This window comes from Lepisosteus platostomus, chromosome 22 (genome assembly GCF_059453375.1).
Source record: "Lepisosteus platostomus isolate fLepPlt1 chromosome 22, fLepPlt1.hap1, whole genome shotgun sequence".
In the NCBI taxonomy this organism is placed as follows: domain Eukaryota; kingdom Metazoa; phylum Chordata; class Actinopteri; order Semionotiformes; family Lepisosteidae; genus Lepisosteus; species Lepisosteus platostomus.
In genome coordinates, this window is record NC_142632.1 from 16,802,623 (window position 1) to 16,817,415 (window position 14,793).

The 14,793-nt window shown below is 39.7% G+C and overlaps 1 protein-coding gene across 3 annotated transcripts in view; it reads left to right on the forward strand.

Annotated features, from left to right (window-relative positions):
- Positions 1–14,793, forward strand: part of doc2b (double C2-like domains, beta) — a 227,708-nt gene that overhangs the window by 69,099 nt on the left and 143,816 nt on the right. The gene's annotated exons all lie outside the window — the stretch shown is intronic.

A 14,793-nucleotide genomic window follows, 5' to 3' on the forward strand; every position in this document is an offset into this window, starting at 1 on the left:
GTCAGAGAGACCTGAGGACAATCAGTTTTAGGAAGGTCAAAGCTCTGTTCTATAGTGTCGTGACCTTGTATGCCAAGCGTCCACGGTCAGTAAATACAGGCTGCTATATTCTCTGTCCTGTGGTCATTTTGTGTACATTAGGCTTTTGTTAAGAGGTTCTCACCCTAATTAATGTCCTGTAAAGCCACTCAAAAGCTCATTTGTAATCTGTGAAGTCTTGTTATTCATTAATGGTCACTCCTGAAGCCCTACAGGTCTCCTACTCCCACTCCTGAAGGAGTGAATTCCTTGGCACTCACTCACAGACAATACAGACCACAGCAGAAGCCTTTTAAATCTACAGACCTCTCTCAGTAGTATTGCACCTGTCTGTGGTTCATGTAATCTGTGCTGCAGGTGCTTCAGAACCGAAAGAAAACTATTTTCAGCACAATTTTGTTTGGCCTGGATAGCACAAACCTGGCTGTGCTGGGTACCAGAGTTCTTAATTACAGCCTCCCTGTCAGTGTTGACAAGCCTTCTGATTACAGGCTATCACAGGGAGGTTGTATTTTTAAATATTGCGCTTCCTCAGCTGTGTTTTCCGCAGACCCTCTTTTCACAGCTTTCAGGAGAGAAGGCTCTGTCTGCCACCCAGACGGCCAATTAGTCCTCATTTGCACAGTCAGAGCTGGTGAACCAGGGCGCCTGTGCCCAATTTGTTCAGTTTGTCTTTTGATAGGTGCCTTGACATGCTTGTTTTAAGGAAATATTTCTTACCTGTGACCAGAATCTTTATTACTTTACTGGGAATGTCAGTTTGACTTTTTATTCTTTGTTTCTTTATTGTCTTCTCAGTCACAATAAAATGGGCACTTGCACCAGCACATCCATCTTCTAAGCATAGTTTTTCCTTATTTTTTATTAATATTATAATATATAAGTTAATCATCTGTTTTTTTATGGTCGAACCACTTGATTGATAGTATCAGACTGTCCTCTGAGCCCAGAGCAGTTCTTCTGAGAGATGCAGTGTTCTGTTTAATATTATAGTGTGGAGGTACTGTAAGTTAATGTACTTTACTTTTGGTACCTAATGATAAACATCAGTATTGAATTTTATTATCTTTTTACTTTATTTTCCATGGTTTCTGCTTAGAACATTATGCTCAGTGTGCTCTAACTGCTCAAAGAAAACCTGCTTCTCTGTGAAACGGTGAATTGATAACGAAATAAGAAAGGTTAACCCTTACCAGCCTGCGTACGAACCAATACAGATTGGTTTAGGGCAGTGCACACATCCAAAGAATGAAGTTTTGTTCTGTTCTTTCAAAATTAGCCAATGTGATCTGTGAAAATTACCTATGAAAAACTTAATATAAATGTCTTTTGTTACACTATAAGCATTACAGCCTCCTATTTAAACAAATGGTAACTGTGTGCCGTTTTTGAGTATAAAACCAAAGACCGGCCGTCAGTTGACTGTATAATTATACAGAACAAAGAGGGGAAACAGGTTTCTTGTAGTTCTAAATGATTTATTACACTTATAGCTATAGCCTGTTATTAATCAACAGATAATGAGGTTTGCCCTGCTCCTAGGTGATGTCTCACTGGTCAATAATTTATTTTCAATATGCTGTTTTTCCCCTAACCTTTGGAGATTAATCACGGCGCTCATTTATTTAGTTCTAATATTTTTCTTTTCCTTTTTCGACATGTGAACCACTTAAATTGACATGTTGCTTGTACATTTGGGATGTGTCTTGATGGTATTTAATTCCAGTCATGCAGTTTAGTTCATACACTTAGTATAAGCTACTATAACAATACTAAATAAAACACCTGAGAATGGATCTTGATTTTCATAGAAAACAAATAATTATGCAGCTTCTTAACTAATCATTGATCACTGGTTAACGGCTCTGTCTTGGTTTTCGAGTGCTGCTCTCACAATTTAGGTGATTTAGCTTCTCATAAACTGTCAAAAACCAATTACTGTTTTGAAGAGGACTGGTACATTTAGCTGTCCATCAACATGGCAATGTAACTGAATTTTATACACTGTATATTCTAATATGCATTTACATTTTACAGTCCCAACAGAGAAAATGATAGCAGAACAATGGAATACACAAGTGTTTCCATCCCTCAATCCTGCAATAATAAACTGGTAGAGGAACGTTTTTATTTGCTCCAGGTAGAGAACTCCAGTGTTGCTTTTGCACCGGGAAACACATTCTCCATTGAAAACATGTGAGTCATGCAAGGTTATCTGACATGATTAAAACTAAAAAAAACAAGGTTGAAGGGCTGCTGAGCGAGCCATGAAACTTGAAATATTAACACCGACTTCTCTGTTTCCTTGTTAGTGTAAATAGCCTGCATCATTTGCTGCATTTTGAGATACACAATACGAATATAAACCCTGGAGTCTTAACATTAATGTTTTATGGTGCAGTGCTCAAATACCTCTTTAATATTGCCAGGATGACTGAATTTTTGTACGGGGGAAAATACTGTGCTAAAGCATTTGAGCTCCTTTACAACATTGTTTTCCACACTGCCTAAGCTTATCCTGATTTCTGTATCATCAAGTGGACTCATTAAAAGTCTTATTAACGCCGGTGTTCTGATTAGTACTAACTATACAGCTGGCATGACTGAAATAATCAGAGTACAGTATCACGTTCAAGGATACAGTGGTGGTGGCTGTTGAAGGTTTTTTCATGTTATACCCACTCAGTGTGGAATTGCCCATTGTTTCCTTACACCCCAGCTCACAGCAATGACTGTGTCCCGCAGGGAGGATGAGAAGAAGCAGATCTCTGGCCCGCCTGTCCATCCAGCTATTCACATTTTGACACATTGCCAGCCTCACAGGGCCTGGCTGAGGAGATCACACTGATTGGAGGAGCGCTTTTTCGATAAAGCAGCCAAGCCTGTGTTGTGCACCTTCCTTAATTGGTATGCATTCGTTAATTGTTCCCAAAATGTACAGCTGGGTGTAGTTTACACCTTGTGTAACGTCTCTCCCTGGCTGTCATTTGTAAGGATATGCAGGGTAGGAATGGCTCTTCCTGTATTGCTCTCCGTTTGGTATCATACAGGCCAAGGTCATGTATACAGAGAGTTTGGCACTCCAAGACAATCTTCCAAATGAAAATCGCTGCCTACCATTGACGTAACTCAGAGCTCTGCTATAACACATCTTTGTATTTGTTCTGTTTCCAAAGCTTTTTTTTTTCTCTGCTCTTTCTCTCTGCGGCACTGCAGAGTTCCAGCTCAGTTGCAACTGTCATAATTGAGGGAAAGATTGAAAGGCACTTAGTGGCTTTCATTTTTCTATTGATTTCACTGAAAGACAGCAAGTTGCTGCGCTGTGTGGCTGCGATGAATCACCTTGATTTCCTCTAACGGACCCTGCAGAATGCACTCCTTGCCCATTCCAGCCCCCTCTCCAGCTGTTTGTTTCTTTTAACCAAGGCTACCTTGACATTAGGAGATATGTTATTTGTACGTTTATGTAATCATGCTTATCTACAGTTCTTCTGATCCCTTACTTTGCCCCTATGAGTACAGTTTGGCGGTTCATCAAATCCATTAGCAGTTTTCTCCACAAGTGCCCTGTGCAGGGGCATGAACTCTTCCATGCATCGCACCGTGAAGTGAAGACTTTAAGGGGAGACTTTAAAAGGAGGGCTGTGCAGGTAGATTCTAGTTTTTGTGTTTTGAGCTTCGAGGAGGAGTGAGGTGTCATGTATTCTAATGAGCCTTTATCTGTTTTTGTCTGTTAGCCATTTGCTAACACGAATTCCTAATGCAAGAAATTGTATATGGCTAATAAAGTGATCTCTCTTGCTTTTCCCCCAAATAATGTGCTAATTGGGATTGACAGGTACAGTAAGCTTGGTTTCCATTTTGGTTTCTCTTAAATGCCCTCTAGGGAGCTACCCCAAGGGTGCAAACGTAGCACATGACTGTGAGTGGGAAGGAAAAGGCAACAAAATACACAAGTGGGTTTGTTAGAACCACAAAATCCATTTCTCCTTTGCCTGTTGTGATCAACACGTTGAGGTCGTTGAGGGGGCTGAGCAGAAGCAATGGGATGAGGATTCTGAGGGCACGGCTGTGTGGGAGCACAGTCGCTTGTTCGGACCTTCGACACAGTGCGAGGCCCTTGCTGGTGGTGCTTGACTTCCATCTCCTCACCATCGCAAACCACAGCCAATCAACCCTCCCTGATTGATGGCAGATTCCGGATGCACAGTTCAGATTTCAGACCTCGCTTCACCTGCCCCTTGGCTAACCTCTGTTGGTGTGCTGGTCCTAACTTGCATATCTTGATCATTTTGTGAGAATGTAAAGTTAAAGAACTACAGTAAAAGCCATTTAATACAAGTGAATTCAAATTGGCCATAGAAGCTTTTTATCATAGTGATGTTTTTTTGGAGCAAAAAGTACATTCTGAAACTATAATAGCTGAGTCTTCTAAATAGTACCTTATCTCACCCTAACACTTAACGCTGTATAAAATATTGAAATTGTTACCTCCTACTTACAATATGGCTCTCGTACATTTTTAGGTATTCGGTTTGGTAGGACATATTGTTGTATGACTAATTGTGTGTCCAGTCGTCAAGGAAAATAAAAAGAAAAGAGAAAACATTTTTATTGTTAATGCAGCATTTTCATGTGTAATATATTATTTAAATAGTGTTATATTTTAAGTAAAATATCCTGAATGTACATTTAGAGGTTAAAGTGAAATTCCTGAAGGACTAACTGAATTTGACTTTGTGGCTACAATGATATCCTGAGCTCTTGTTTCAAGCTTTCCAGTAGAAGTGTCATTAATTACATGCGGTCCTCAGGTACACATGTACCTTTGTGGCCAGGCTGTCAATTTATCATGAGCAAATCACAGATATGGGCATTAAAATTGCTATACTAACTTTCTAATGTGGATCTGTTAAAGTGGAAAATCTGCATCTGTGCATATTGGTGTAAGTTATATTAAGTAAGAAGTTCTAAGATGAAAAAGATAACTTATTGTGAACCAGGACATGTTCTTAAAGTGTGATTATTTCTGGGTATGAGTGCACTTATTGTTGGAGCACTTTACCTTTAAGAACAGCCATTACAACAGACATTAACTTATGATATTCCCTTGTGCTTTTTCCCAGTTAATGTGCGGAGAACAAATATTCACCCATAATGACCACTTCTATTTTTACACGAATATGTGAATTAGATGATCTGTAGCATACCCCTAACAGTATGCCTTCTTGTCCTGGCTGCTGCTGTTTCTGGATCACTCTGCGGGTCCCACCTCAGTAGCACATCATTACAGAACGTGGGAGAACCCACTTGCTGGATGAGAAGCAGTCAAGCAAGCAGCACGCAGGGAACAGCACAGAGCTCTGCATATTGGAACTAGAGGAAGCAGGGAGCGCAGACAGTGGGGTCGAGAAGCAGGTTTCTTCCTGACAGAGAGCTGCTGCAGGTGTGGTACTGTGGGTAGCAAGCTCAGTCTGCAGGACGGGAGAATCCAGTCAAGAACATTCTACGTCTAAAGCCAGGAAAACACTGGAATGTAACAAGCCATAGGGAATCTGAGAAACAAGTTGAAGACATGAGCAGGGGCCAGAGCTGAGGAACACACAGTAAGCAATGAAGTCAAGCGGTGACCCAAGAGACGAGGTTGTTAGCAAGCAAGCAGAGGTCAGTGTCCCAACGAGGTGTAGCTCTGGAACAAGTAGAGGGAAACACAGAGGCAAAGCTCGTAGGGCTCAGTGTTGAAACTCAGGACCAAGTATTTATTCTCAAGAACACCAGGTACAGACATGGTTGTAATCTGACTCCAGGTGCTCCAAGTCTCCGCAGCAACTGGTGCAGGATGATGATTATGTGACGATTATGCAGAGCAGCAGCCGGGGGAACATGACTCCTTCTAGACGTTTTTTTGTAAGTCTTGTTTAACCGGATTATGAGATCTTTGATGCATCTACTGTACATCAAGTTCTTGTGCTTTGAAGCTCTTTTTCAAGTATAGTGCCACATCCTAACACTTTCCATCTTTCCTATTTCTCTGGAGCACAAATGCTCCTAGTGCTGAGTTTTTCATCTTCACTATCTGTAAGTTTTCTGTAGTTTCCATACAGCATAGTCAAATGGTAATAGTGCATTAGCTGTTATTTTCTTGAATTTTATTCCTGACACTACTAACATTTACAGTAGGTGGACATGGTTACTTGCTTGGTCCATTAACATATGAAGATTGGCAGTTTTTATTCTGTACTCCCTTCCATTCTGATTGAAATGTGTTTGAATGTCTCTGTATATCCTTGCCCCAGGCCAGCTGATATTCTTCTTGTTAGGCGTAGTCAAACACATGAAGCCTTCTTAAGCACACCATCACCTCAGCTGTGAATTGTTCACAGATTAATGTTAGCTGTTTTTCACCTTTGCATTGTGCTGACAGAAGCCCTCAGAACACCACTAATTTGATTCTATTTATCAGCTTGTTTTCAAGGTTGTTAAATTTGTTTTGTTCTTTCCTCCGTTATTTGTTGGATGATGTCAGCAACTTTGGCTCCGGGGACAACAGATGACTGTTTTTGACTCAAGTTCTCTGCTGCTCATCTTCTTTGCACTGTTCTAGATAATTGAGTCTCCAATATCTCCTCTTCTCTGTATTATGTGCTTTTGGCAAATATTGATCCTGACTGAAGCTGTTGTATATGTGAAGCTGCAGCCTTGAGTTCCCAGGTCTTGACTGTCTTTTTCTAGGTTCTGGAGGGCAACAGAGGTGTTTGTGGTGCCAGGATAGATGTCTTTATACAGAATGGGACCAGCTTCTCTCTGTCATTGGCTGTGATGGTGCTCTGTGTATTTAGGGGTGCACATGTCAGTGAACCACCCAGCTCCTCCATCTCACAGTGCTCTCTCAATCCTATAAGCAGTAAATGATTTTGTTTCAAAGAGGATCTGGATTCTCTGCCAGTTTTAACAGATAAAATGTAGCTCTGGAATGTCTTCCAAGATGCTCAACATGTTCCATACAGTACATTGCAAACCACAGGCTTGAAAACCATTTTTGTATTTGTCATTTGATAGGGTTAGAGAGAAATAAAGTTTAGTTTGTTCTGACCACTCTTTAGTGGCCTTCTTGTCCCTTTGGTGTGGCCCCCTTCAGATGTGGGGTCCTTGTGGGTATTCCTGGCACTGTAAGAAACCATCTTTGATATACAGTATAGCAAATTGAGAGCATTCATCTGGCCAATCAACACTTCCCAGGCAGTTAAATTTCAGAATATTATATTTGTTCTCTGAATCCTTAAAGTAGTACACCTATTTTCAAGCTAAATTCTTCCTCCAATTTCCAGCTAACAGTCTGAACTAAATACAACTCAGTAACAGACCTAAACTCCTCAACTTCTACTGCCAGATCGCTAACAAGCAACAGCTATTATATCAACCACACTCACAGTCATTTCACTCCAGGAAGGAATGCTAAAAGAAACCTACTTGCATCTGAGTCACTCCTTTTCTGATGGAAAAAATCCAATATTGAAGCCCTCCAGCCCCTCCGGTTCACTCCTGAATTATATATATTTCATATAGAAAAATGCTTAAAATAACCCCAGAAGGGGAAGTGAGCTATGTAATCATAATAGAATTCAAATACCACGTAGCATTCCCTGAAAACCTGTGTGTGTTTTTTCCTGGCTTTGTCAACCAGTCTCTCAGTGCCACTGATAAACTACCATTGCACTTTCTCAATGGTCCAGGAACATGGAACATGTAATTACAATTTTTCTGCTATTACCTGTTCCTGTTGGATTTTCAATCCATCATTCCAGTCAACATTTTTATGGTGTTTGCATTTTAGCATCCCGATTTATTTTATTTTAAAGCCTGGTTGGTTGAACATATTCTCCATGAAACTTGGGACTCAAATTAATTGTGATGAATTAAGCAGGTGATTTGTTAAATTAAGTAATTTAGAGATCATCTGGAACAGCACTGTGAAGGCCCTTAATTCATCATGGACTTCAGACCCCTTAATTGAACAATGTACTGGTTTCATTGATCAATAACTTATGAGCATTCCTAATCTTTCCAAACAGGTGATTTAAGATGACCTGCTAAGTATTTTTTGCTGGACAGGGCCGTTATTCTGTAGGACCAGGACTGTTTAACCCAGCCTCTTCCTGTCAGTCTTGTCTTATTTTCTCATGAACTGGACAAAGGAAATCACCTGACATCAGCTCTCAGTTCTCATTCCTGTACCCCAAAGACTACCACTGAACCTGACGGCAGCTGGCGTCTAGGCAGGTACAGGTACAGCAGGTGGTGACCGCCTGAGACAGACCCCATGGCTGTGGGGACAAACTGTAAATCATTCATGTTTCTCTCCAGGTTTATTTTATCCAGTTATTTTTCTATGCACAGTGGAAGATTCAATCCTCTCACTAAATCAAAATGAAGGATCCTGTGAGACTGAAATTCAAGGACTTGCCATTTTATTAGCCATCACCACTAATAAGACAAGAAATCAATCCTTTCTTTTATCCAGTGTGTCAGCGTAACCGAGTTTTCTCATCGGCCTCTGACAAGAACTCTCCTTTACCAAGAATAGTCCAGGTATATTAAGAGAGGGCTCAAAGTGAACTTTCTGTTTTAGTGCTGTAATGGCCATGACAACATCAGCATTATTGTATTGACTCCTTTTGTGTTTTACCATATCCATATGTCTTTGATTCCACTTAATGGTGCAAACAGAGGATGGTCTGTTGAAGGCTTACACACTGTGTTATATTTAATGTATAAACGAATGTTGAGAACATCAGGTCTCATGAGGTCAGGTCGGGGTATTGTCTTGTTTTCATTTAACTGTACTGTACCAGCCAGTACATGGTAGGATAAACTCAGAACCAGAACACTCAGTTCTACTGCATCTGTTATTAATCATGCTTAATTGCACTACAGCCACTCTCAAACCTAACAATATAAATACCATCACATTTATGAGAAGGCTACAGTGCTCTGAGGCTGCACTTGATATTACATGATCCTTTAAAGTCACACAAAACTTTCATAATGTGAACTGAACTATATTGGTTCTGGATGCTCTATTGTTCCACTTGAGCTTCTAGTATGTGAGACAAACAAGGGCTTAAAGTCACCTGTGTTTCTTCTATTATTTTTTTCATAGTTGTGTGTGTCGCGGGTGACCTCCAGCACTGAGAACTACAGTATACAACACAACCCATGAAAAACAAAAAGTCAAGGAAAAGTTAGAATTAGTATATTTCTAAATATATACAGTACAGTCTCTCTATCCACAATACGACACAAGAGCTTGTGTTCAGTTATTTGGCAAATGTCAGATAATATCTTTAATGGCATTAAGCCTTTTCCTCTTGTTGGAAACATTCCATATTCTAGTGTTTATTTTAATGAATGGAAAGAAAAAGAGCATAAATCACCAAAGACGGGCTAACAAAGCAGCATGCGGCTGTAGGGATGTGTGACAGTCCGACTGCCCCCAGTTTGAATTTCTAATGCTGCATTTTAATCTGGGGAGCATGAATTGTGACAACGACGAGGTACAGATTTATAAAATATTGGATGCTCTGAAATGTCAGCTGCAGAGAGAGGCGTTTCTCACTCCCTTCTTCATGTCTATATTCACATCCCCCATCTATGACAGATGTCCTTTGCAATCACTGTATAGTGTTGTCCGGTCATAATTAATTTTGCAGGACACTGTGCATTGTGCTAACGAACCTTTTCAATATTAGCCCACCGTTCTGCACACACACACGCAATGCCAAAAAAGCATTTTTAACCCTAAGAGATCAAGAATGTGAATATGACCAGGACATATTAATATGACAAGTCTGTGAGTGAAAGGTCACATCAGGAAATAAGAAAAGTTACAGGTCAGAGGAGGCCTTTCGGACATCTTATTCATTGCTTTTTTATGCCTTAGTGATTCTCTCCTTGAATGCTCAGCTTTACGATGTTTCTGTGTCTGTGTAATGTTGATTTACAGTAACTTCCCCACTGCTCTGTTTCCTTTACAGTCAAAAGTAAATTAAGCTCAGTTTATTTACAAATTTTACTCAGTATAGATCATTACAGCAGTGTTATGTATGCTTTTTATGGTTCAGTTGCATATAACAAGCTGTTGCTTAGCAGCAATCAAGATGATACACTTGCTAAATAATAATTCTGAAAAGAATGCAAAATCAAGGAGTCCTAATGATGAGGTTGGGAGATCAATTAATTCTGCTGTAAGTTGCACCTGTTCATGTTTTTGTTTCAGAACATTGCAATGATGCAATCACAATGAGCATGATCTGCTGACCCTGTGCAGTTCATCCCATTTAATAACAGAGAGCTCACTAGTCCTGAGATAGAAATCTCGTCAAATAGAAACAAAGTGCATGTGTTTTATTTAGGGTGTTGCAGCTCAGGGATGACCATCAATAGGATTCACCTGTTTCAGCTCTTGAAGTTAGCCCCTGCAGTGCATTCATTCTGAGCCCTGATCGGTGTGAAAACCTGCACACTTTCTGCAACTTCTCTGCTTAGCTGTGTAACCTAAGATACAGAAACAATACAAAGAAGCCACAAGGAAGTTGTAAAAGGCACAACAGTCTGTTCTGGAGCTATGAACCTTTGGAGTCCCTTTACACACATGGTCCCTACTGTAGGTCCTTAGGTACCCATGCAATTTAATTTGATAATTAAAAAGGTTATAGAAATAATTTTTAAAGACCCTCCCCCTTGCCAAAACAGGTTGCTGATCATGTCTATGTACTGTATGTACAAGTTGCTATTCATAAGTGGTGAGCTTCCCACAGGACACACATGGGCAGTGGAAACTGGTCAGTGTGTGTGGCAGTACTGATGTTCACTCTCCAAGGTTTAGTGGATATTGTGGCTTTGCAAAAAAATTGTCAATCTTGTAAAAGGGCACCTGAAAATGAGTTTGCCTGTCCTCAACCACGTACGAATTTTAACAGAGCAACAATGCCAAAGGCATTCAGATCCGAAATGACAAAGAGCGGGTTCCCGCTAACACTCTAAATAATTCCAACAGGCTGAGCTGTCTTATTTTACATCACAAAGGCTAAAGAAATGCCCCTTTAAGGCATAGTGTTCTGTTATTTTATCAGAGTGGACAATTATACACACTGACAGTGGGTGTCAAGGTCAAGTTACTCTTTAACATGCTTTGGGGGGGGTTATGGATTGCTTTGTGCATGCACATCTTGCAAAAGAAACACTTACAATCTGATTTTTATTCAGTACATGTTTTTATCTCATCAGCACATAAAAGCATTAGAAATAAAAATAAATATGGTCAGGCAAACTCTAAAAGTATAATATTGTTGCGCGAGATGCAGTGTGGGCACTAAGCATTTTAATGAGCACAGAGCTAAGGGTGAAATGTGGCTAATATGTCCACATCGATGTGAAAGTTCTTTAAAATTTCATTAAAATAATTAACCATTTAGCAGCAAAGACCAGACGGTGATATTCCATCTGAGATTTATTAATGATCCTCTTTATTATTCACACCAATGTGAATGCAGAACAAACTGCTGATCAGAATGTAAATGAAATTAAAAGCAAGAGAAACTGTGAGCACTCCATCAGACGAAAGAACCATTAGAGAAAAAAGCAGTCATTTTATAAGTGCCATTAGAGAATTGTGGCCTGTTCTCTGATTATACTTAAGAAGAGCACAATTCACAGGGCTATGGCAGAGTAGGGTGTGAAGCAGATTGAAAAATCATTTTTTGTGAGCCCGTTGTGTGCCTGTAAAGCAGTTACTTTGATTCTCAAAACAAAACTGTGGTTGTGTTACTCTAGAATGAAAGATTTAAAGCATCACCATGGGATTAAATGCATTAATTGATTAGATGAGCCACACCCACTTCCAGGTATTTGTATCTTGTTTTCTACTCCGTATCAAGGCATGCTTGAAGTAGAACTACAGAAGATTTTCCCTATTCTGCCAGTGCCAGATATTATGCACTGACAAGAGAGCCACCACTTCCCCAACACTCCTATTCCTCTTATTCCAAATCTGGGTGATATTATTGTTCAGAGCTACTACACAAGCCCAAGCCTCACTGTGTACCATTTACAGTATATGTACATGTAGTCTTTGCACAAAATGAGTAAAGAGATTGGTTTCTGACTGAGTAGGATGTTCTTCTGGATTATCTTGATTTTCCAGTACAAAAGTAGTCCATTTTAACGATGCAAGTGATATGCCTTTCCCCTAATTTACACAAATCTTTATTTTTAATTCAGTTGATAATGGACTGAATTTGAAATGGAGAGCTGAATGTTGCTGACAGAAACATGCATTTCTGTTTGACCAGACATATCAAAACTGAGACATACATACAGTAATAACCTCACCATATAATATGCATACTGTACTTTCAGGTATAGAATTACTTATTCATATATAGTGTGTGATAAAAGACAGGGTTCATCCTTACTGATTAAAGTTAGTGCATCCATCAATAAATATTTATTGTATCCCTAAAATAATATTTGGTATAAAACCTAAAGAACTGAAAAATAATTGGTGTCGTTACAGTTTTGATCAGTGTTGTGGAACAGGACATGATACGGCCCTGCAGATTAAAATGATATAGTTAATTCAAAATAACTTTAAAGCAGCTTTGCAATAAATCCGTGATCCCTCCAGTTGTTTTGAAAGCACATGTACCGTGCGTTCGAGCTCTCTTGGAGCCAGAACGAGCAGAGTAATGGGGTTGTGCAGCTTCTCAATGGTTGAATGAGGGCGGTAAATACTGTAGGTTCACGAGCCTGTCATGACATAACGACTTTGTAATGATCTGCTGGAATGAAATGCAAATGAGAAATCAGACATTTAACCGTTATCCTCCAGCCTCTTATACAAGTTGCCCTGTGGTGAACTCTGAGCTTTAGCGCGTGGCCTCTGTGGGTCCATAGAGATCTGGTGTCAGTCACCCTGCAACTGCAATGATATTTAAAGCTTCTGCCTTGACAATGTGGATTCAATTAATTTGATTTTCTGTCCAAACTATGGGTCTGCTCACTCATTTTAAAGCTCGGCATTTACTGAAGGGATAACGTTTGCAAGAACAGCTATTAGGCCTTTTGTCTGCTTGTTGTTTTATCAATTGGTACTCAAGTAGGAATGATTCCTTTTCTGTGTTTCATCCATTAAACACAAGCTACAATGGGATAGGAACCTTGAACCGCAACACCTAGAAGACCAAACCAAACGATCATGTGTTTCGAGTCATGACTTTTAAACCTATAAGAAGCCTTAACTGGTAGCTAGTGTATTTAAAATTTGCAAGGGCAGTATTTTGGTTTTAAACAGCTACAAGTACCTAAGGACCCAAGCTAAGAGAACTGACCTATTAAATGCTTGTGAATGTGTGAGTGAAGATATTTTAAATATCAAATAGAAGAGTTCACACATTTTTTATCTGTCTGATTCACTATAATGCAGCAAAATTGAACTGAATGAGATCTGAAGAGCAATTTTTATGTGTTGATCTCACCCTGTAGATTTTCATGTTGTGTTTCTTTCAACTGCGGTGCGATGAAGACAAATCCCGTGTCTTCATTTCACGTCAAGACCTCTTCTGAAAATCCAACATGAACAATACACCCTTACACAAGTTTATACTCACAACGTTAAACACACACATGTTCCTACTCACCAGTTTCCCTTCTACTGCAGTTGTCATTTTGTGTGTCTTCTATATACTGTGCTACAGTATGTGATCGCATTGTTTTGTCCTCCTTTGTACATGTCTGTGATCTTGTGTGAGGCTACAGGCTCTGACTCTGCCTGGGTTGAAATGCAGTCTTGTCATGCTGTGAGGGGAAGAGTTCATATCCCAGCACTCATGCTCCTGGGTGGCACTGTGGCAAATTGGTTAGCATTGCTGGGGCCCTGGGCTCAATTCTTGGGGTGCTATCTGTGTTAAATATGTATGTTCTCCTTTGCTCACTTAGGTCTTCAACCAAGTTTAATCTTTTTTGTTGCAACACAAACATGAACAACCACCAATACAGTTTGTACTTAGTTTAGCCTCAGGAATGAAAGATATTTTTAATAAGCAGAGCTGTTTGCAGGATAAAAAAATAAATCAGGTGATTGCAGTGAAAGCCTTCTAATTCAATGTAAACCCAGAGAGTGTACTTTTTGAGCCAAAGAGAGCACATAAATACCTAATCCCTAGAAGCAGACATTTATTAAAAACTGTGGAAAAAAAAGACTCTAATTAGGTTACAGGATTTGGACACCTTTGATAAGATCTGTCAAAATCAGTTTCATTTTCCAGCCTTTATTGTGCCTATAGAATCTACAGTAGTCCAGTCCTTGGTGAGCCAGTTAAAATGGATGAATTAGAACGGATGTTGTGAAGGCACTTTTTAAATCATAAATAAGGGTAAAAAGATTCACCTTTATTTCACTTTTTCTGACCTTCAACCTTTTTTTACCTTTAGTTTGTCTTGTAATGCAAAATTGCATAGTTTGCAAAATTCTTGCAAGTCGAGGTTTTTGATGCATTGCACAGCAAGAGCATTGCAACCCACAAGATGACAAGATCTGACTCCTTTATGATTTAGTTCAGAGTAGCGTGCTGCATGTGTGGTGCAGGAGTGTGCTGAGAGCTCCTTCTCGAACGAAACACTGCCTTCGAACATCTTAGTATCTCACATTCTCTGGGCATTTATGTGAATCACCCTTTAGCTTGAAAGGCTACACTT